The sequence below is a fragment of the Rattus rattus genome, chromosome 3 (assembly GCF_011064425.1).
Source record: "Rattus rattus isolate New Zealand chromosome 3, Rrattus_CSIRO_v1, whole genome shotgun sequence".
NCBI lineage: Eukaryota > Metazoa > Chordata > Mammalia > Rodentia > Muridae > Rattus > Rattus rattus.
In genome coordinates, this window is record NC_046156.1 from 205,003,979 (window position 1) to 205,028,152 (window position 24,174).

Genomic DNA, 24,174 nt, shown 5'->3' on the forward strand with positions numbered 1-24,174 from the left:
TACCTGCAGTTAGACACTGACCCATCCTGAAACTGTATTTAAGAATCATGTTCAGGGTTAAAAATGTGCAGGAATTAGTCCATTGTCTGGGAGCTTCTGCCATAAGAGCTGTAACACCACTGCTTGGGGAAGAGATCTGCTCTCCCAAAATCTCTGCCAGAAGCTCCCCTGCACCCCATCAGTCTCCTGATGGTTCAGCCTGGCCAAGCAACCAAAGGGGCAGCAGGAGAGAAGGGGGTGGAAGGGATGGGGAATGTGGGGAGGTGGGGGGGTACGATCAGCAGTGGAGATGGAGAAAACTGTGCCTGAGTTCGCTTCTCCTCACCATCACCCTATCACCTAGACGGGCCAGAGATCTCCCTTGGAAAAGCCCCAGGCGCCAGAGCCCCATATGACTCCACTTTTGGCATTCTAACAACCTATGTATTATAATAGGACTGGACAATCTTATGGCATCCATTTGGTGAAGTCTGAACCAAACTGGAATATTCTTAATGGCTAGTTACTGATTCCAGAAGGTAGAATACCATGCATCTGTGTAGGGAGCCATTCTGAGCTATACAGTCACAAAGGATGTGGGCAGCGGGTGTGGCGGCAGTCCCAAGATGGCGCCCAGGACTGCAGCTAAGTCTCATGACTAGCACCGGACTTCCTCATACACCTGAAACTAGCCACGTCCTTGTGAGAGCTGCGCAGGCGCACCATGAGGCAAGATCAGGCCATGTGACGTGGACCTATGAACTGAGATTACGCAGTCTGGACTGAGGAGGCGGAGTTGAGGGAGGATATAAGGGAGTGTGCTCGGGGGCTGAAGGAGGAAGGGAAGAAAAGAGAGATTGCTGCTTGCATGCAGAAAGAAAGGTTCCTGAATAAACTGCTTTGAGAAGAACGTCGTGGTGTCGATCCTTTCTGCGGGACGGAGACGGAGGCGACACATCTAGGAACTAACCAGTTGGATAATCCTGCACTAGCTATTGTATAATTTTCTAATTTTTTTGTGGGGAGTTTGTTATTAGATAGGGTCTTTCTGTGCAGCCCTGTTTCATCAGAAATTCATGACTGTGATGGTTGGATATTCTTGACCCAGGACTGAAGCCATCATGCAAAGAAGTTGAGGCTTGGCACCATGAAGAGAGCCTATGAGAGGCCTATTGATGGAGCCTGGTTGCAGCAGAAGACTCCAGTGTATTTGAGATACCAGTACCATGGGATGACCACCAAAAGCAGCAACAGGAGTGGAGTGGAGTCAACCAGAGCCTACTAGAGTGCTTAGGTCTTCATTCTGTGTCATTCTCTCCTGTCAACATCTGACCCTTTGGAAGCAACGAGGAGCAATGGTACCTGGAATCCTAAAACAGACTTGAGTACTGCAGAGTCTGTGTTCTCTAACCCTAACCATCATAAATGTTCACTCTCACCACCACAGTGGGGGCCACTGTCACATTATAATGACCCAAAGTAAGCCTTTGGAAAAGAACTGCTGCACTTGGAGAGAGCAAGCCAGCTGTCAAGGAGCGCTTAAAACCTGAATAAGGCACTGGTGAGAAGCTGATGGCTCCTGTAACCTGAGATGGAGTCTGTAGTCTCAGCTTCTCTGAGGAGAGGCTGAGGCAAGAGGCTCAAAGTTCGAGGACAGCCTGGCCCGCATAGTAACAAACACTGTCTCAAAAACAAACCCACAACTGTCTGGTTGTTGACTTTTTTTTCCCCCCTTACAGTTGGAAACAATTTGCATCTTGCCAAAACCATGTAACTGCAGAACATGGGGTTCCATTTTGATTCTGAAAGACATGTGACCACCCTGGGCGTTACTACCAAGATTTTTGTAAGTATCACTACAGATGAAAGCATGGCTTCTATAAATCAGTTAACTAGTCCTTTATCTTCTAGAATGAACCTTTCAAAACACTGAGTTCCTCTGGTATGTAAGGGAATTCATAGTTCTAAAATATCTTCAAATCCTTGAAAGAGAACAATGTTCCCCGAAATAGAACATACACAGTACTTCTAAACAGTCGGCTCACTATTTAAATTGCTCCAACAGGATTTGGTATATGACATGATTTTCCTAGTAAAAACCAGACCCTCAAAAAACGATATCCTTGAGCCAAACGTAGTGGCTCGACCTGTAATGTCAGGTTTTGGGGACTGAGGCAGGAGGATTGCTCACATGTTTTGGCCACAATGTAGTGAATTCCAAGTCAGCCTGGGCCAAACAAACAAACAAACAAATAAATAGAAAGAAAGAACTAATAGCAAAAGACAGTAGCAAGAACAATAAGAAGTTCAAACCCACAAATGTCAGTCCAGTAGTTACTTCTGTTGGTTATGGAACTTGCCGTGTAGACTAGACTGGGTTCCCACTTGCAGCAGCGTGGTTTGCTCTCTCTGAACACTATGATGAGTAGGTATGAGCGGCCACACCTCGTTTGCAGTATCATTTTCTTAAAGACCTAATTTCTTTGTAGAAAAAAAAAAGTGGCTTACAGAAAACTGAACAGTGAGCACAGAATTCCCACTTTCCACACACAGAAAGAACTTCACCCAAGCCGATGAACCAAGTTTGGTGTATCAATATATTAACATGACAGTCCATACTTGACTTTCGGGTCTGCTCCGTGTTGTTCAGTCTTACGGGTTTTGCTAGACGAAGGACATCCTGCAGCGACGGTTAGAGTACCACAGTACGCTTTCACTCCCGGAGCAAGTTTCCTCTACTGAGAATTTGCACTCCGCCTTCCTTCTGTGACTGCCCTGGCAAACTGGATGCCAGCGATCTTCCCCCTGTCTAGGCTTGTTTGCTTTATCCTGTTGCACATTTGGGTGGGCACTGAGCACATGCAGTTTCAGGATAATGTTCCTTTCTTTTTCTTTCCTTCTCTTCCTCCTCATCCACACTCCTCTGCTTCTGTGGGTGGAATTCAGGGCTTCACACAGGCCAGTCAGGTATTTTACCTGCTAGGTATGTCCCTAGCTCCGATAATGACTTCTAATGTACGAACGACCTGTATAACCCCATTTTTCTTTCATTTTATATACCTCAAGAAACCAAAATCAAAACAAAACCAGCCACTCAAAAACCAGTCTGAAGTTTCCAATTCTAGGAGGTTCCGTTCATCCAGACAGGAGTGGAGGCACCTGTACTCTCAGTATTTAGGGGGCTGAGGCAGAAGGATTGCCATGAGTCAGTCTCTCTCTCTCTCTCTCTCTCTCTCTCTCTCTCTCTCTCTCTCTCTGTATGTATGTATGTATGTATGTAAAAAAGACATTCAAATATAATAGGTAACAAAGGCCTATTAGGATGAGTAGTAGTAAGTGTTCCATAAATTTGAGCCTTCCTCTTCTTTTGTGACTGTTTCTTCGTTTATTTCAATGACTACTCATCTGGAGTTTTACTTGAGTCTAGGGAGGCTATGATTAAGAACCCATGCCCTCAGGAACTTTATCATGCTGAGTGCAAACACAGTCTAGAACCATTCCCTGCCTTGAGAGCTACAGGGAAATGCGCAGTGTTGACCTGACTTACATCCTGTTTTTTTTTTTTTTGAATTCCATAGGTGAATCATGTCGTTTAAAACTGGCTCTGGTACAGAATGCCAGGCTTGAACTAACGGCATAATTTGCGGTAATTATTCTAAAATGTTGAGTACAAGAATATGGTAAATTAATGATTCTTACTTTTGCATGGCAAAGTTTCTGGTAACTTTTTACTTTACTTTCAGGAAATAATAAAGCAGCCTTGGCTGGCCTAGAATTTGCTGTATAGCCCAGATTGCCCTTAAATTCTCTTGCCATCCCCCACCCACCTTTACTTCCTTGGGTGCTGGGGTTATAAATATGAGCTACCATGCCCTACAAATAACTTCTTATACTTCAAAACAAACAAACAAACAGGTCAAGTTGAAGCACATTAAGATGGCTTTAATCCTAACACTCAGAGGTGGATGTAGGAGTATCTGCAGTTCCAGGCTAGCCTATGCTATACATTCCTGTCTAACAAACAAACAAACAAACAAACAATCTAAATTAGGTGTTACCAATTAACTAATAGTCACTCAAAAAAGTTAGCTGAAGTTCATTTTTACAATACTTTTTTTTTTACCCCTTCCCCCTTTACAATACTTTTTAAAAATTATTTTGTGTGTGGCAAAATGTAATGTTTTTTATTTTGGCAAAATAGTGGTTTAATCATCAATAAAACCAACAATCAAAAGCAGAAGAGTTCTACCATCCTTCCAAATTCTAAGCCCCTTTTAAAATTAGCCCTTACCCCATCTTTTGTGAGTGGTCACCACAGATCTGTGTTCTGTCCATTCAAAAAACAAACAGAAAGTCACACACGCACACACACAATCAACTTATTTCGAAACAATATGGACTTACAGGAAATTGCGAAGACATTACTCAGAGTCTCAGGAATTTATTAGCTACTTAACATCGTAATCTTACACTACTTGCTCAAGACCAAACCTCCTTCTTCACATTTGAAAACTGACAGCGCTTTCATTTTGCCTGTTTACTTTCTTTTCTAAGAAATGTTCTCCGGTTTAAAGGACCAGACTCGCTTTCCGTGAGATATCCTATCTGTCCCATGACCCCTATGACTCTTTTCCTCCTACCATGGTCCTCCCATTGCCCCTTGGTTTCATTTTACTGGTTGGTATTTTCTGATTTTTTGTTCTGAAAATGGTACAGTTATCAGCACTCGAATTCCAAACTTCTTGCCCCAGCCCTGTTTTAAATGGGTGGCAGTGAACCCTCATTTAGCTGACAAGGCTCTCTAGGCTCTTGGGGACGCTCGCGGCCCGCACCCTTGCTCGCACACTACTTGTCACAAGTCGCTTGTTTGTAGTTAGGCGTCTAGTATGACTGTGCGTGGGAAGGGAGCGCAGGTACCCAGGCTCGGGTTCGCCCTGGTCTGGCCTAGAGCACCGACAGGGAAAGTGATGGATGCGAGCGAACTGGGTGCAGAAAGGTCTCGCTGCGACGTCACCGGGCGGCCCCACCGCGCAGGCTCACGGCCGCGCGGGCGGAGCTCCACCTCCGCCCGTCCGCTCCCGCCGCCCGGCCCCGCCCAGTCCCGCCCCGCCGCGCGCCGCCGGCTCCAGGTCAGGGCGAGCGAGCGGGGTGAGTACACCTAACCACGGCGGCGCCTCTGCAGCCGCCAGCAGCCCTCGCCCGCCTCCCGGGACCCGAGAAGGGCGGCAGAGCGGCCCGCCCGTGACAAAAAGCCCGGGAGGTGGGCGCGAGCCGCCCGGGCGACCTTTCCACCTTGTGCTAGGAATGTGCTCACGTGACCTTGAAACAAAGGAAGTTAAGTGACTGGCAGGCTTTCAGATTTGCAGCCAACACAACCCCCTTCCCCCCATTGATCTATAAAACCAGGACGTGGGGGGTCGGAGATAAAGGACTAGTTGACTGATTTATATAAGCCATGCTTTTATCCGTAGTGATACTTATGAAAATCTTGGTAGTAACACCCAGGGTGGTCACATGTTTTTCAGAATCAAAATGGAGCCCCATGTTCTGCAGTTACGTGTTTTCGGCAAGATGCAAATTGTTTCCAACTGTAGGGGGTGGAGAGGGGGGAAGTCGCCAACTAGAACAGTTGTGGGTTTGTTTTTGAGACAGTGTTTGCTACTATGCGGGCCAGGCTGTCCTCGAACCTTGAGCCTCTTGCCTCAGCCTCTCCTCAGAGAAGCTGAGACTACAGACTCCATCACAGGTTACAGGAGCCATCAGCTTCTCACCAGTGCTGTATTCATGTTTTAAGCGCTCTTTGACAGCTGGCTTGCTCTCTCCAAGTGCAGCAGTTCTTTTCCAAAGGCTTACTTTGGGTCATTATAATGTGACAGTGGCCCCCACTGTGGTGGTGAGAGTGAGCATTTATGATGGTTAGGGTTAGAGAACACAGACTCTATGCAGTACTCAAGTCTGTTTTAGGATTCCAGATACCATTGCTCCTCGTTGTTTCCAAAGGGTCAGATGTTGACAGGAGAGAATGACACAGAATGAAGACCTAAGCGAAAAAAATAAATAGCAACAGGGAGTTAAAAATCTCACAGAGCAGTTTTAGAAGTTTTAGAAGCTGTCATGCCTGAGCTCGATGGCCTATCCCTGTCACCCCAGCCTGTCACAGCTGGAGGCAGAACTACCTCCAGTTTGAAGCCAGCCTGCACTACCACAACCAGATCCTGTCTCAGTGAGCAAACACAAACGGAAAATTGTTATTTATATTTTAGTGGAAGAAACTAGCGCAAATAGTTCTAAGGTAGATTCATTTGAATATGGAATATTTCAAGATTAGGGTAATATTAGCTGATCTTACTGTACATAATGGGGGTATCTAAGACAATGCTTAAAAGAAATTCTATCTTTCCCTGTGTTTTCTCCGTTAGGCTAGCCCTGTCAGCTAGGACTGACCTTAAGCTGATCCTGTCTCTACTTCCCAAGTTCTGTGGGTATTAATCATAATGCCCAGTTTATGTGATGCTGGGAATTGAACTCAGGCCTTTGTGTAGGCTAGGTAATCACTCTGCCAACTGTACCACCCCATCCCCACATGTTTAGATTTTAGACAGGGCCTTACTGAGTCCAGTCTAGTGTAGAACACACCATCCCATTGTCTCAGCGTCTAGAGCACTGAGATTATAGACAATCTGCCCCCATGCCCAGAACAAATTATATCTTGATAGCACTTCTTAACATAATAAATGTCTTAGAAACATAAGCATCCCTTTAGGAAAAAGCAGTAAAGCTTACATAAGTAGATAGTTTCAGACTGGGGTTGATTGGAATATGATCTTGGAAGCCGCAAGATGTGCTTTGGACCTCAGAGATTATGTTTGAATCAGAAGTGTAATCAACATCCAAAAGAGAGACCTATAGAGATTATCTGGTAGTAGTACTTTGACAATAGATGTCTTTAGGGCCAAACAGGCTATAAGAACATTTGGAAAATAGGGGAAGAGAAAAGTGGGCTCTACCTGAAGGTCACCGTCTATTACACTGGTCTGTAGTAGCCAAGGAGAGTAAGCACTAATAGTTCACCCTCGAAGTTAGGGTTAATTCAGATCATCCAATAGTATCTTTCCAAGAACAGCTTTCATCCGCCACTTTGTGCTCTGGAACCTACAATGGTTTGCTACTGCTTATTGTTTTAAGTGGAATCTTTAAAAAAAAAAAAAAACCCAAAGATTTATTTATTTATTCTATATAAAGTACACTGTAGCTATTTTCAGACACACCAGAAGGAGGCATCAGATATCATTACAGATGGTTGTGAGTCACCATGTGGTTGCTGGGAATTGAACTCAGGACCTCTGGAAGAGCAGTCAGTGATCTTAACTGCTGAGCTATCTCTCCAGCCCATAAGTGGAATCTCTTGAGTGGAAGGCTCTTTGTAACCTGCTTGCACCCTGTTCCCCAGAGTTTGTTGTAGTCCTCAATCCATTCTGAGTCATTTCAACCTATTCCCACGTCACGATTGCCCTGTCTACATCTTATTCAGTGCCACAGAGTTCTTTTTAATTCATAGCTCCTGGACTAGTTGAAATCTTCTCTAAAGCATAGGCTGTAGGCATGGAATGTTCTTGGCTGTTACTACTATAACAGCTATAGCAAGTTGCTTTTCCTGCACTTCAATTTCCTCAACTACAGAGAAAATTACAGTGTCATAACTCAAAAAGATGCTATGCGGTTTTTAGTTACCATGGTTTTGTTGCATAGGAAAGGCATAATAATGCTATTTTTAATTATCATATCAACAACCCATATTAATTCCTCAAAACAGTGATTGTATTGTTTATCATTGATTTTTATTGTGTTTTATTACTGTTCTTTTCAGCTTGGAAGTTTTCACATAAACTTGATTACCAGCTGTAGGAAGCAAAGCCATGATTTATACTTATTGATACATTTTCTTTTAAAAAGTGTCAAGTCTCTCAGGTTGATATTGAGGGCTCAGTATCTTTCTTCCTATCTCATTATCTGGTTTCTTGTATATTAGCCATTTTATCTGTTTTGCTTATAATTTTAAATTCTAGTCCTGTCGGTCTCAAGAGTATTTGAGCTGACTTTTAACCCATAAATGATATAGAAGCAAGGATAAATCGTGGCCATGAAGATAGGAAGTTCGAGTAAAAAGACATTCAGATGAATCACACAGAAGTACATCTTATATTTGTTTCCTAGTTCTATGCGTCTGAGGCAGCCACAGATGGAGTTCTGAACTTCATGATGGAAAGGTGGAAAGGAAAGGTGGAAACACACCACATACTCTGCAAAAACACGGCTTCCTGCGTTAAAAGAATTGGGAATCTTTCCCTGAGAGGTCATTACTATGAGCTCCCACATCAGCAAACAAAAACTCAAGTCAGTGGAAACTACATGTTCAAGGAAAATAAAACTTAGGCTCTTTCTAGCAGCCGACCTGGAATGACCCACATAAGTCTATTGCTTCAAAGTCTTCAGAGATCACCTCACCTTGTTTTCCTCTTTGGAAAAGCCTTTGCCTTGTTCCTCTATGGTAGAGCCCCGAATGCTTGTGTTCTGAACTCCCAATTCTTCTTCTTCTTCTTTTTTTCCTAATAAATACCAGTGAGGATCACGTGGCTTACTGCTTTTAGGGACACCCCATTAATCCCTAGCCTCTTTTCCTTTTTTTTTTTTTTTAAAAGGTTTTATTTATTTTATATATGTGAGTACACTGTAGCTGTCTTCAGACACGGGCATCAGATCCCAGTACAGATGGTTGTGAGCCACCATGTGGTTGCTGGGAATTGAACTCAGGACCTCTGGAAGAGCAGTCAGTGCTCTTAACCATTGAGCCATCTCTCCAGCCCCCAATTCTTGAATCACTTAGCGACTCAGCCTCTTTAAAGATAGAGTTTATCTTCTAGCCCCTAGGATTGAGTACAGAATGCATGGAGTGCCAACTATGGCCACAGACTCAGAGGGAACCCAGGTGCTGCCATTCTCCTCATCTTGTTGACCTGTAACTAACACTGTCCAGGAGGCCCTACTGCAGGTGGTGGTGGTGGTGGTGATGAGGATGGTGATGACTGTGACTGTGATGATGATGTCAGCAATAATGGTGATGATGATGACAACGACAATGATGGCAGCGATGATGGTGATAGTGGAGATGGTTATTTTGAGACAGTGTCATGTCACATAGTACACATCTGTGTGGAACTGGAACTCACATTGTAGCTGAGGTTGGTCTTAACTCCTCATTCTCCTGACTCAGGTCTGTATTGCCCTAACTTCCAGCTTCTATTACTGTGTGTGTGTGTGTGTGTGTGTGTGTGTGTGTGTGTGTGTGTGTGTGTGTGTGTGTGAGAGAGAGAGAGAGAGAGAGAGAGAGAGAGATTTGGAGGGGGGCTTATAGGAATTGACTCCAGGCCCTTTTATTTCTGGGTACACCCCCTGCCCTCTAGTAGCATTACATTTAAGAAAATATATATTGTGTGTATACATGTGTTTTTGTGAGTTGCTGCCGTGTGTGGACGTGTACCCTTCGAGGTTACGGACTTGTGAGCTGAAGTCTGTGAACATGGGAACTCTGCAAGAGCAGCAAGTAGTGTTAACCGTTGAGCTGCTTTTCCAGCCCCTCTACTGGTAGTATCACAGAGAGTTCTACACTGTAGGATGCTTTAATAGGCCTAGTCCTTTAGCAATGAATGACAATAGCCAACTATGACCTTTCTTTTTGATGACCTAGTATGGTTCTGCTTATTTCATATACCTTACACAGTCCTCCCTAAACAGTAGTCAATGGGTTCTGCTTAATCTATACTGTTTGCCTTGCTCCCTGCATTTACATATGTATGTATGCATGCATGTATGCTTATATGCATGTATGTATGTATGTATGTATGTATGTATATGTATGTGTTTGTATACACCTTGTACTTTATAAGAACTTTGCCGGCTTTGTGGAATGACTCTGTTTCCACCTGGTGGGTCATGTTCAAATTTCAGATTTTAGTTCTTGAAGAATTAAATTCGTGTTTTTAAAACTTTCTGTTTTGGAGTCTTCCATGATTTTCTTAGGGAAATTTTGGTTTTTACTTTTTCCCCATGAGGACCCTCAGAGTCAGCATTTATAAGATACATGCTGTAAAAATAAACAAAATGTGGAAATAGGGTGGTACTTTATGTCTGAACAGAGTTTACAAAAAGGAAAATGAAGTTTCTGGTCTTTTATATTTGAATTCCCTTCCTTTCCACCCTCTCTCTTCTGTTCTGATTCTCAGAATGGGTCTTATGACATAGGTTGGCCTGGTACTTGTTATGTAGCCCAGGCTAGCCATAATCTGCTCATTTTTAAGTTTTAGGTTTTTCAGCCATTGTAGAAAAATGTGTTCCCTCTTCAACCTTATAACTTAACTAATTAATTAATCAATTTGTTATTTATTTATAAAGAAGATAGGGTCTTGCTGATAAACTTTGGGTGGCCTAGAACTAGCAATCTTCATGCCTCAGTTTATAAAGTGCCAGAATTACACATGTACATCTCCTCAACTTTATAAGGGTTTACTGTGTTTGAATGTACTCGACCCAGGGAGTGGCACTGTTAGGAAGTGTGGCCTTGTTGGAGGAAGTGTGTCACTGTGGGGGTGGGCTTTGAGACCTTCCTCTTAGCTGCCTGAGGACAGTCTGCTCCTATTGGCAGATGAAGACTTAGCAGCCATGCTCGCCTTGATGATAATGGACTTAACCTCTGAAACTGTAAGCCAGCCCCAATTAAATGTTATCCTTTTTGAGAGTTGCCTTGGTCATGGTGTCTGTTCTCAGCAGTAAAACCCTAATTCAGCGTGTCTCTTTCCTTGTTCAAAAGAAAACTAAGACAGAAGTTGGTACCAGGGTCTGGGGTATTTCTGTGATAGGTCTGATCATGGTTTTGTTCAGAGGAATGTGGATTTGGGGACTTTGTAAAGCAGTGGGGTGGAGCTTTAAGTGGGGACTTTTTGGGCCATATTAGTAGAAACCTGTAAGACAGTGTTCCTGAGTGTGTTTTGTATTGTGGGAACTTAGCCCAAGAAGCTTCAGAAGAGAAGAATTTTAGTGGGTGGCCTAGAGACTTTTTTGAGATATTTTGGTGAAGAATGTGGTTGCCTTTTGCTATTGTCCAAAGAGTCTGCTTGAGGCTAAAGTAAAGAAATTTAGATTAATATCTTTGACAAAGGAGGTCTCAGAACAGCCTGGCGTAAATTCTGTTACATGGTTCCTAAAGTTCACTCTTAGGAGGAGCATTTTAATGAAAAGGAGCAAGCATAGAAATGGGAAATACAAAGGTATGGTTCAAAGGGTAAAGGGTACCAGGAAGCGAGATGAAGCTAAGTACTGTGTTCAAGGATATTAAATGGAACTAAGGGAGTGATGACCTTGGAGCAAGATCTTATTCTGCTAAACTCATGCATTTGCAGTTGAAGAAGGGAGAGTTATATCTAAGCATTATTAGGACCGGTTATTGTTTTCATTTGGACTTTTAATCTGGAATGAAGTACAATACAGAAAGGGGGGCACACCTCTGATTTAGATCTTGAGGCAGATCTTGAGGAACAATGATTATGAAAAGCTGAGGCCCAGGCATGGTGGTGCACACCTTTAATTCCAGGAGACAGAGCCATGCAGATCTCTGACTTCAAGAGCAAGTTCCAGGACAGCCAAGCCCAGGCAGTGAAGGAGTTGGAAAACAGAGCGCTGGTGATAATAAAATAAAACAAGGGCTGGAGTGGGGGAGGCGGGGCATGTTCCAGTCCCAGCAAGTAGCAGAACTTGGCAGCTTTAACCACATGGCCATAGCTTTAGAGTTCAGAATAGAAGGGACAACTGGGACAATTGAAGCTGGTTAGCTGGAGCTAAGAAATTAGTGGTGATTAAGAAGAGACCAGCATCACTGGGGTGAAATCTTCTGGGACGTGTTTTCTGAGAGCTCAAGAAGCTGTACTCCAGAGATAGCCAAGGTTGTACCTCATGCTGCAGCTGTACTTGGTCATGTTTAAGAGTCACCCAGGTGGTACTGTACTGGTTTGAAGGCATGAAGGTGTTGTGGAGAGCAGCTGAGGCTTGGCCCTGTGTGAGGCTGTGGAAGGCTATTGATGAAGGTGCAGCCTCAGTTGCAGTTGATGGCCCAGGACTGAAGGGGTCATGCATGCAAAGAAGTTGAGGCTTGGCACCGTAGAGGAAGCCTACGAGAGGCTATTGGTGAAGTTGTTGTGCTGGAAGACCCCAGTGTCTTAGAGATGCTAGTACCATGGAATGACCTCCAACAACAGCAGCAGCAGTAGAATGGAGTCAACCAGAGCCCAGAGTGCTACAGAGAGCAGAGCTGGAGAAGTTTCATCAGACCTTTGGAGGAGCCCAGAAGATCATGTGTGGATCCCAGACGCTGGAATAAAAAAAAGCTGTAAAGTTGAAGTTGCCTTGGAGACCCCAAGATGTTAGAGCTACCAGAACCATGGGATACCTGCCAAGGAAAGATGCTAACAGGAAGTGGAACCAGCCCAACAGAAAGAATTGTGTTGTAGTCAGCAAAGAAGAAAGGGCTGGGCATCAGATGCGGAAGTGCAGAGATTGGAGTTTGCCCAGCTGGGTTTTGGTCTTGGTTTTGTCCAGGATTTCCTCCCTGTGTTAATTTGGGATGGTAGTGTTTATCCTGTGATTGTTGGGTATGTTATCTGCTTTTGCTTTTTATTTTATAAGGGATTACAGTTAAGAGATTCCACGAGTCTCGGAAGAGACTTTGAACTTTTAATATTGTTGAGACTGTCAAAACGTGACTTTTGACGTTGGACTAAATGTATTTTGCGTTACGTCCCCATAGGTATGGCCCCCATAGACTCATGCATTTGAACAAGCCTATGGGGGCCAGGGAGTGGAATGTGGTAGTTTGAATATGCTTGGCTAGGGACTGGCACTATTAGGGGTATGACCTTGTTGGAGGAAGTGTGTCACTGTGGGGGTGGGCCTTGAGACCCTCCTCCTAGCTGCCTGAGGACAGTCTGCTCTCAGCAACCTTCAGATCAAGGTGTAGACCTCTCAACGTCTCCTGTGCTATGCCTGCCTGGATGCTACCATGCTTCTCTCTTGAGGATAATGGACTGGACCTCTGAACCTGTAAGCCGGCCCCAATTAAATGCTGTCCTTTTTAAGAGTTGCCTTGGTCATGGTGTCTGTTCACAGCAGTAAAACCCTAACTAATTCAGCATGTCTCTTTCCTTATTCAAGAGCTTCTTGGACCCTTGTTGACACTCATGTTAGTGACTGTCAGAAGAGGGACTTGTGTGGGTTGGTGTTGCCCCTTCATCTTCCTCCCTCCAAGTCGATGTCAAGGATTCTTTCTCTCAGTATTTAGTTGAGGAACAGGTGAATGGGTACAAGTATAGTTAGGGAGGGTCCATCTCTCCTGTATTCCAGCAAGTTCCCTAGGTATTTCCCCTCTCTGACCTGTGCCTGTAACCTGGACAGTGTTTTTGTTTCAGTTACAGCTTATAAATTCAGGGTTTAAGGAAGATGGCAAGGTTGTGCTACTCACTCTTTGGAAGGCTCCTCTGCTGTCCCCTCTGTCCCTTCAGGTCCCCACTGGTAGCGTCCTAGCAAGGTATTCAGTTCATCACAATTCTGCTTTGGCCCTGCATACTAAAGTAGCTAGAGAGAACTTGGGAGGTTGAAACCCAGTAGGAGGATGGCGACTTCTCTCGTGGGTTCCCTCGAGTGACATGTAGACTGTAGGAGAGGGAAATGCTTCCTGTTTCATCCTGGGGAGGTACCTCCTGCTGTAGAGGCCAAGGACAATATCGCTCTCATCAGTGGGTTCCCCGGCCAATGCAAGGACATGTTGCTTCCTGTTTAAACTTGATGGGCGGTATATGCGTTGTGAGCCTGCAGGGAAGGGAGGCTGCCCTGCTAGGGAGCTGCAAGCCTGAACCGCTCCCTCCTCCCTTCCGATGGTTCTTCAAGCTGCTTTTTGGGTGGCCACGCCCAGGCTGCCGTGCACCTTGAAGTCCAGGCTTTTAGCTATCAGCACTGTCACGTGATTTGCTTTTGGCCTCAAATTTCTGGCATGGTTGCTTTGTAATCATTTCCACAGTAATTGTTAGAAATATTTACTTGGGGGTGTACGGAATCATGTAATTGTTTTGGTCCGGGAGTTGGATTTCCCATGAAATCGACGTTTTCGAGCTTTGTCTTTGGGGGGACCCTGGGAGTTACGTGAATAACCAGCTTACAAGAAGGTCTCCCTTGTCCCCACTCAGCCTTCCTCCCTCTGTGTCCATCCGTTAGTCCTCAGACTCCTGTTTTATTGACTGATCTTAAGCTCCTAGGCTCAAGCGGTCCTCCTGCTTCAGCTTAATTGTCTGAGACTATGCCACAAGCTTGTACTGCCTGGCCTGGAAATGGCATGCTTTCAAAGGACATAGTCTGGATTTACAGTAATAACGGTATAGGATTCTCTTTTAGTACGGTTTCGAAGTTAACGTTCCAAGTTAGCAGCTGACATGATTGATAGTATCATGATCTTTTCCTCCATACATGTATTCACCTCTCTCCTCCACTGACTTCCTTCAGCCCCTGCCACCCATTTACTGGGTCTCTTTCTGCGGCAGACCGTCTTCCCTCCTGATTTAACGTCACTTCAATTCCATTACCTTTATCTAACAGCTACTTCTCATGGTCACCAATGTAGAATTCTTCCCAGAAAGGACAAACAGAGATGAAGACGCTTTTTTTCATTAGTGAAAAAGGATATTTAATGTTTAAGTATATTTATAGCCTGTACTCTTATATATGTGTGTATATTTATTTATAACTAACCTTAGAACTAGGGAAAAGTTCTATGTGAAATAATGACTCGTTACACACTGTCTTACAGATTTATCAAAAGAAATAACTTTGCAAAAGAGACCCTACCACCAACAAAGCCAAAAACCCACACATACATAAATTTAGTTCCAAGCACATTAAAGATCACATAAAAGCCTGTAGTGTGGTAGTGAGGGAACCGGTTCTGGTTAGGTGAGGTCATCCGGATAGTGGTCATACGCGGTATACAGTTCACGGAGCTGCCCAGCAGCGCATAAGCTTCTTCCTCGCTGTCCTCCGAGGTCTCGCCCTGAGCCTGGAAAGATTCTGCTTTCTCGATCTCTGAATTCTACTGATAGGATTGGGAAAAGGTTTGGATTGAGGTTAAAAAAGAAGAAGAAGAAGAAAGGAAAGAAGGGAAGAAAAGAAACCACAGCAACTAAACAGTAGTCCTGCTCAGCCATGCGAAGACTCCGGCTAAGCAGACAGATGTATTAGTTCCTTCTACGTCATGACACAAGGAGCTGGGACTCATGTGCAGCTTCACTTAGAAGTAGAAACGACAGGCATATTGGTTAAGACGAGAGGAGAATTGAGGTTTGCCGAGCAATTTATTTGTTATTTTCTTTTAGGAGACAGGGTCTTAGTATGTAGTCCAGGCTCACCACCAACGTGAAGCCAGTCTTCCTGCCTTAGAAGAAACTCTAGTGATAGGATTAAAGGCACGGGCCACAACTCCTCTCTAAAATCCATCTTTTTGCTGACACTTCAGTCATAGTCATCTGGTGTTAACACTAAAATCCAAATTCACTTTTTTTAACCTGATTTTTTTTTTTTTTTTTTTTTGAGAAAAGGCATCCTTTAGCCCAGGCTGGTTTCCAGTTTGCTACCTTTCTGAGGATAGCCTTGAATATTTGATCCCTCTGCCTCTACCTCCCTCTAATGCTGGAATTAGAGGGAGGTACTTTCACACTGAGCCAGTCTGATTGGGAATGTGATTGTCTCACATCTGAAATCTCAGCATTGGAGGCTGAAGCAGGGGGATTCCTCAAGTGTCGTTAAGTTAGCTTGGTCTTCATATTAGTCCAGGCCTGTATGGGCTACAGAGGAAGGGTCTCCTGCAACCCATCAAAAATAAAGCTTGTCTGAAACACACAGTTCCGATAGGAACTGCTAAACTGTGACTTCTGCTTTCTATGACTCAGAGGGGAGGGAGAATCCAGGCTTGAGAGTGTGACTAAAAGTGTTGATTGCATGACGTTTTCATTTTAATAAGTTGAGATATTCTTATTTGAGCAAAGAAACAGTTATCCACTGATATTTCATTATGCTGCATTGCGAGGATTTGAGTGAGATTAATAACCTTTTAATATGGTGTCCTAATCAAGTCCTGTTTGCGTTACTGTGTATGACATCCTTCAGCAAATCTCAGTCCTTAGATAATTTTAAAAGTATACAGCCCAATATTAATTAGTGTCTTAGCGTTCAGTCATCTTGCTAGCAGCACGCTGATTATTAATTAGATAACGCATGACTATTGAATGAAATTTTACATTTCAACTAGCATTTTTAATAGTTTAGTAAATCTCAAAGTACCTGGAGGGTTCAGGAGGAAGGAGTGTTTTTACTTGTTGTTTTTGTTACCAAGAGTTGGCTTGGGATTTTAGAACTCTTGAGTGTATAATCCATTTTGGTGTGTTTTCTATTTTTTTTTTAAATTTATTTTTGTTTATTTTTTGAGTGTGGGTTACCATGTAGCCCTGGCTGACCTGGAACTCTCTGTGGAGACTTTGCTGACCTCAGACGGACAGAGATAAGCCTGCCTCTGTCTCCTGAGTGCGGGGATTAGCATGTCCACCACCCAGCATGCCAAGTTTATATTCTTGGTGAATTGAATTCTGTTTGCGACGATTTGTTATCTCTCGGTGTCTGTCAGGATCATCCGTCTTTAGCACGGTTCCATTTCACTCCTGGTTCTCCGTCTTTTCTCTAAGTGTTGAGACAGACTCTTGCCGTCTGCGTGATTCAGACGCAGGAGCATTGTCTCTAGCCTGGAGTCTTGCTCCCTCTGCACTCGTCCCAGAATGCTTGCTTGATCAGTCATTTGTGGATCTACAAACTCTTTGTGCTAAACTGACCCTACCTCTCTCCTAAACCTGCCCGTGCTCCAGGGATCGCTGCTGAAATACTCTGCCACCTAAAGGTAGAGTGTGTGGAATCACGCTTGCCCAGATCTTTCCTTTCCTGCCTTTGAATCCCTCCCGCCTCTTTGTTCTACCCGAGTCTTCACTCTGAACAACTTCTCATCCAGTCAAGACAAGACCATTGTCTCCGCTGACAACCAACTACAATTCTGTCAAGAGTTTTACTCTAGGCCCTGCGACCCTCAGCACAGGTCTTGCTTCCTCTCTCTCACACTTCCTCCCGTACTCAAGAGTTCTGTAGATGGGCGTGGTGGTCCATGTTGGCAATCTCAGCATTCAGGATGTCCAGAAAAGAGGATTAGGAGTTTGAAGCCATCCTGGGCTATATAGTAAATACCAGGTTAGCCAGGGATATATATCAAGACCTTGTCTCAAACCAAACCAACCAATCAACATCCCCAAACCCTTGTTTGCCTATCCTGGTCCCAGTTCCCTTTTTTGTCTGGTTTACTCTAATTTTGGGTCTTGTATGTTTCATCCATTAGGATCATACTGGATTTTGTCACCATTCACCCATAATTCTCTGTGTAGTCTAGGTGTGGCACGTACATCAGGAATATCTGACCCCGCCACAGTGGAAGTACTGGCAGCTTCATTTTCTCCAGGCTGTTTGCTTCCTGCTCCCTTGCCCTCTGGGCTGACACATACTGATCTCAGGAGCTCACCCTCACTGGAAAGACAGTCCTGAAACGTCCAGCCCTTTGGAGCTTTACCCCAGTCTGCGTTCTCAAGGGAAGGTCTTTTGAGATCAAAAGAGGTAACAGCCTCGAGCTCACTGTTTCTACCGCTGTACACGGCGGAGCTCCAGGCTGGGCTTGGGGAGCCAGTGCAGCATGGAGCAGTTTCCATGTATACGATTTACATGAGAGTAGCATGGTCATAGGTGCAGCCACTGAGTAGTTTTAAGACAAAGTTGACATTTAGAACAGTCTTTGAGTGGAAGGCCGCTTTTTCTCCACTCCACAAAGCTTTGAGTACAGAGATTATTGGTGCCCCACTTCTGTGACACTGATTTTAGGTCACTGCCTCGTCAACATTATATGAAATTCCTACTTCTTTGAGGATTCTATAATTCAGTTTGTAAGCCATGGCACTGGACTGTCTCTGTCCAGTGACATTAGGTGCCTTTAATATCATCTGGGGAGGGAATCCAAGTGCCAGTCATTTTGGCCTACAGTCATCTGGGTCCACCAATCCCGTGTTTACACTGAGACATCAAATGACTCTCAAACTTTCCCCCATTCACTGCAGTTCTTAAACCTTCTTGCTGTCCTGCATCCGTTGCTGTCTTTACTGCTTTTCCCATCACGTCTTGGCCATTTTTCCTTTCCTGCCTAACCTGAACTTGTGACCTGTGGCCAGCAGCGTTTCTCCTGTCTTATACCCTGTCGCTGAACAGCTCAGCCAGTCTGCAACTTTCATCACAAATCCTCTCTCTGCTCTCCCCATTCTCCTGGAGCTGGGCACTCTTTTTTTTTTTTTTCTTTTTTTTTTTTTTTTTTCGGAGCTGAGGACCCGAACCCAGGGCCTTGCACTTGCTAGGCAAGCGCTCTACCACTGAGCTAAATCCCCAACCCCAGCGCTGGGCACTCTGAAGCAAGTCACAGATCACAGGGACGCCCTGCAAACCCAGGGTCTCCAGCCTTCCTGGGGGTCACTCTCAATCTACCTGCTTCTCGTTAAGGGCTGTCTTGTGTCCCTTAGCAGCTTCTAATCTCAGTCCTTTCTCAGGAGCTCTCCCTCATTGTTGCCCTCACATCTTGCGCATCAGAGTATCTTGTGACCTCCACTTCCTTAACCTGGAGATTCCTAAATACTCCCTAAGTTCTGTATTTTTCCTTAAATGCTTCCTTTAGCCTCAAGGGACACACAGTGAGTGTCCAACCATCAATGGTGCTGGCAAGGATGTCCTATTCTAAAAGGCCAGTGTATTGTTTCCCTGTTGCTTTCTCTGTACGGGGGTTGGGGGGGCTTGGGGGGTGTCTCTTAGCCTCCTATGCTTAGCTCGAGTATGTCTTCCCTGAGACCTGTGGGCCTCCTTAATTACTGATTGGTGTCCCACTCAGCACTTTGAAGACACGGCCTGCAAACTTTCCTCACGTTTAGTCTTGGCTGCACTCTGGCTGAAGTGTATTATCATGCCCGCCACATATACAGTGACAACGACTGCTTCGTAAGTTCCTAGATGATTTTCTTTTCTCAGTGAGTCATTCTTGTCCTCAGCTCTGCGACTCCGACTTCACTAGGCTCTCCACACGCTGTTCCCTTAACCTCTAGATCGTTGTTGGCTCCTCTTCCTCTGTAGACACCTTAAATGTTTGCTCTGAAGACTCATTTCATCCTTGCTCCTGTTCCTGGCTCAAAGTTCTTTGTGTTTCTGTGGGACCTTAGAACACTCGTGGGACATTATGCATGATTCCCCAGAGAAACGTGGATAGCTGCATATACATAGAGTTTAGTGCGTCAAGTTTCATGGGCATCCAGAAGCCATATTAAGAATGTGGCCGCCCGGAAACCGGGAAAGGGAATAACACTCGAAATGTATATAAGAAATATTCAAGTTAATAAAAAAAAAAAAAAAAGAATGTGGCCAGACTTGGGGGTGGTGTGTGTTTGCCTGTTACCCTTGCATTTCGAAGGCAGAGGCAAGAGGATCAGATTGCTGCAAGTTTGAGTCTAGCTCGAGCTGCATAGTGAGTTTCAGGCTGGCCAGGGTTACCTGGTGAAACTCTGTGTCAGAAACAAACCCCTGGCAAACCCAGAGTGTATTTCCCTACTAAGAGCCAGGCACGGTAGTATGTGACTTTAATCACAGCCTTTGGGAAACAGGCAGGGTAACCATGAGCTTCAGGCCAGCTTGGTCTATATAGTGAGTTTCAGACCAGCCTGGGCTACATATAGCAAGACTGTTTCGTGAAAAAAGAAATAAAAAGTGCATGCTACAAAAGCTTAATTATAATGTAAAATCTCAAAAGTTATTCTTAAAAGTTGAAAGTATGGCCAAGGCATTCATGTCCGTTGAGTGTAGGTACTTGATTGAAATTTATTGCTCATGCTCTCCACCTTGTTTGTAAAGAGAGAGTCTCATGGAGCTCCACCCCTCTGTGACTCAGAGGGTGACCTCCTGATCCTCCTGATCCTCCTTGCCTCCTCTCAGATGCTAAATGACAGGTTTACCTCCACACTCAGATCATAGTTTATTCTTGGTTAAACTGAACCTAGGCCTCACCTTCTAACTTTCTAGTTTTGATTGAAAGGAAGCTCTCCAGTCATTATTAGCTGTTCGGATACAGAGTCCTGGGTCTATATGCTTCCCCTTCGTACCAGGGCCTTCAGGGACACTGCCCCCACCTTGCTCTGGAGCAGAGGACTTTTCTTCTAGAGGCACACATTTATCTGACCCTTATCGAGGCACATACAAGATACGCAGTCACGGAAATGAGTTGTCTTCTTGTAGTTTAATGGTTTGTTTAGTTAAACTCCGTATTTAGGATACACAAATACGGTTTGTGAGCACACCCTCTCCTCTGAGGAGCAGAACGCTTGATGGTTGTCACATCGCAGAGTCAGTGAGCTGCTGCAGCGCTGCGTGGGCTAGTTAATCCACAGTGTGGAGAGCAAAGGCTGGTCAGGCAGTTTCCGCTGGCGGCGTTCTTGTTGTTTACCTCCCTTTCTTTGAAGAGCGTGAGGTCTTACAAGGCAGAGCGTCTGCTTTCTTCACATCTTACTCTGCTCTATGCACAGTGCCTATTTAATATACATTCAACTGGGTGCATAGGCACATGCTTATATGGGTTCAGCTGAATTTGAATAGTCCGCAGAGCGGGTTGGGAAACAGCTTGTGTAATAGACAGGTCATAGCCCTGAATCCCTTTTTATTTGTATGTGTGAACAGATTCCTTTTGAGGTTTCATCTGAGGAATGGAGATAACGCACCTTTGAGTTTTGAGAGGATTGTGTGAGAGGTAAAGTGTCTCACTCTGTAGTAGTTGATCTACTAAGCAATGGTTTTGATCCCCACAGCTAATCAGATGGAGCGTTTGTTCCCTCTAACGTCTGTTCCCTGAGAAGCCTCATCTACATGATCTGGAAGTTTTCTTATGTGCTAAAATATTTCCGGAAGTAATATCGTATGTTTTGAACAGCTTTCTACAACAAATACATGAGTATTTCTTGGTATGTCACATTTGAGCTTGGTCTAATAGTAATTAATTAACTTTATACCTTGGAAAGCAATTTCAAGCTTTGTAGCTGCACTTGTTGGAGAGTTGACCCTCCTAATAACCTGTGAAGGGCGGGGTTTCCATGAACCACTGGGGCTCAGCAGTGTAAGTGCTGAGGTAGAAGGCAGAAGCGTTTCGAGGTGCATATTTGAAAGCATTGTCTCAGAATTAGATAAAATTAAATGTGAGGATTCTATTACAGTCAACATCACTTTTATCTTTAGAAAAACAAACAGCCAGAGTGTTTGGCCACATGAATTGTTAGTTTGTAGGGTACATGTTTAGAAAACCAGACCAGAATCCCCCTCAAACTACCAAAAATCAGTCAAAGAAAACTCCATAACTGAGAACTCTTGTTTCAAGTATAGGCTTTTAGGTTTCATGTTGCCTAAAACTGAACGAGGACAGGGTGAGACTATGCAGAGAGGAAACTCTTTCATAGATGACCCTGCGGATGGTTTCCATTCTCTTGCCCAACTCTGGGTAGCTCACGCTGGTACTAATACTGTTCGTTTGTTTCTTTGTTTTATTGTAGTTCCCATTTAACATGGAGGACGAGTTCTTTGGAGAAGAAAGCTTCCAACATTGTTGTGCAGAATTCATCAGACATTCACAACAGATAGGCGATGGCTGGGAATGGAGAACGGCCAAGGTGAGAACAGAAGATGCATTTCTTTGTTTTTTGTGTTTCGATGGTGTCTTAGGACACAGTGTAGCTAGCCTGGTACTTTCTATGTATCCCAGGCTGCCTTCAAACTCACAGGCCTTCTTCTCTGTCTTCTGGGTGGCAGGTCGCAGGTGTTGGTAACCACACCTGGCTGCAACCGACACTTTTTTTTAGTGGAGGGTTATTTATTTTTGTTGTATAAAAATATCGATAATTGATAGTAAGGAATAAAAATGGGGCTGATTTAACAAAAGCCATGAATTTTAAAGCATTCGTTAAAACAGATGTCCATTTTATTATTCCATCTATATATAATCATAATTATTTGGCTAATAAAGTATTATCTAGAAAAGTCCTTAGGTGACCTTCCTGAACTAATAGATAAGGTCCCATACAATATTAATTATTGCTATGTAAACAAATGTTTCTCTGGAGCTTCAGACTAGTGGTTTACATTATAAATGATCCCTCTTTGTCTCAGTTTTGAGGTAGGCGCCGACATTGAGCTTTATATCTTATCAAAGATGGCATGGAACACCCTCTCTCCTGCATCTACCTCCCAAGTCCTGGAATTGCAGGGCAGTGCCCTACACCTGGCTATTCTACAATTTTCTTAGGACACTGTTTCGTCTAGAGCAATGGTTCTAGAGTTCTGTGAGTCCATACCTCTTTGGAGGTCACGTATTAGATATTTACATTTTAATTCACAATAGTAGCAAAATTACAGTTCTGAAGTAGCAACAGAATAATTTTATGGCTGGGGGTTGGCATAACATGTGGAACGCTAAGTGTCCCGGAGTTAGGAAGGTTGAGAGCCACTGTTCTAGAAAGTGATGGTAATGGTTATCCTGAAATCAGGTCAGAGCCCAACACTCACGTAGTCTCAAGGACTGCGTTATTCGGGAACTCCTTAATAACATAAAGATCATACAGAATGTTTCGTCTTTTGACTCTATTCTAAAATAATGTAAAACCCTTACATACTCTTGTATTTCCATACGTACAATTGATAATGTTCTCTGTAAAAGCTTTCCGAGAGTCGCCTGAAGTCATTTTAGAGAACAGGTTTCCCCAGTCTGACATTTTGGTTGATTCATGACTGGATCAGGCTCTTGCTTCCCTGCTTCCTGGATCTGCGTCTTGAGTGCCTCTGGGAAACCTGAACGTTTGGACCTGGTTCCCACGACTTAGAACTGAGCTGGGGGGTGCAGGTCCTGTGCCAGCTCAGAGTGTCGCTGGGCTGAAGCCATGGGTTCTTTGGGGCCATTTCCCTGAAGCAAGCTCTGACTGGTGGCTCTAGAGAGATCTGCTCTCTCCCTGGTGACTCAGCAGTGTATGAATTTGAGACGAGACTTGCTTGGTGGTGCAGTCCGCTCCCCCTGAACTGTGATTACAGGCGTGAGTCGCAGTGATAATCAGAAACCTTCCCTGGTGCCCTGTTTGGAGAGTTGACATTATTTGTAACTCTTATTAATTTTATTTGAGTAGTTTATAGTTTTTCTCTTTTACTATTATGTTTGAATTTTCATTCGTATTGTCTTTTCTATGAGTTATATTAAGGGATCACTGTCTCTGCATGTTACTCTTACACCAGTAACTTGGCTGTGTTCTTACTGCACTCTTTGTGATAGTCCTGTGTTGTTTCACAATGGAGTTGGGAGCATGTTGAGTAATAATCCTAACAGCTCTCCGTCTTTAGCTTGATTTAATGCTAATTGTTCTGATATTCAATACTCAAGTTCCTCCCTCCCTTGCTTCGATCCCTCACTTCCTCCCTCCTTTTCTCTTGGTGTTAGGAACTGAAGCTCTGTATATAGGTTTCTGACTCATTCTCTCTTATAAAGGTACTTTCTATTTGGCAACGATACGTTTTACAATTGTAACACATAGTAAGAAAGAGCAGTGTTCTCGGTGTTCTCAAGTACCCTTTATGCTACTTTTTGAGAATCAGGACAGTAAATCAGTGTTCCTGGAAATTCTTGGAAATTTCACAATTATGATTATTTTTAAAATACATTTCTAACCATTTTCACACTCTGTAGTTTGGATAGCCGCAATTCATGTTTAAAGACTAAACTATACTAAATTTCACGGTACTTTCAAAGAACTAGGACTTTCAGGAATATTCCAATCATGAAAAACATAATTTAAGGTAACAATCCCCCCATGGCCCCTTTTGGCTTAAAACCTCCAGGGAGCCATGCAGGACGTTTCTCTTTGCCCTTCGCTCTTTTTATTTTGTTGTGTTTTCTTGAGACAGAGACTTACA

The 24,174-nt window shown here is 44.0% G+C and overlaps 1 long non-coding RNA gene across 2 annotated transcripts in view; it reads left to right on the forward strand.

Moving 5' to 3' along the window:
• The first annotated feature begins 5,065 nt into the window (after positions 1–5,065).
• Positions 5,066–24,174, forward strand: part of LOC116897306 — a 72,183-nt gene continuing 53,074 nt past the window's right edge. The window contains exons 1-3 of one of the 2 annotated variants that reach the window (XR_004387412.1): positions 5,096–5,127; positions 17,501–17,772; positions 21,774–21,890. This is a non-coding gene — a long non-coding RNA (uncharacterized LOC116897306). Of the gene's footprint in view, positions 5,128–17,500; positions 17,773–21,773; positions 21,891–24,174 lie in introns of both variants that reach the window. The other variant, XR_004387411.1, reaches the window with a different exon arrangement.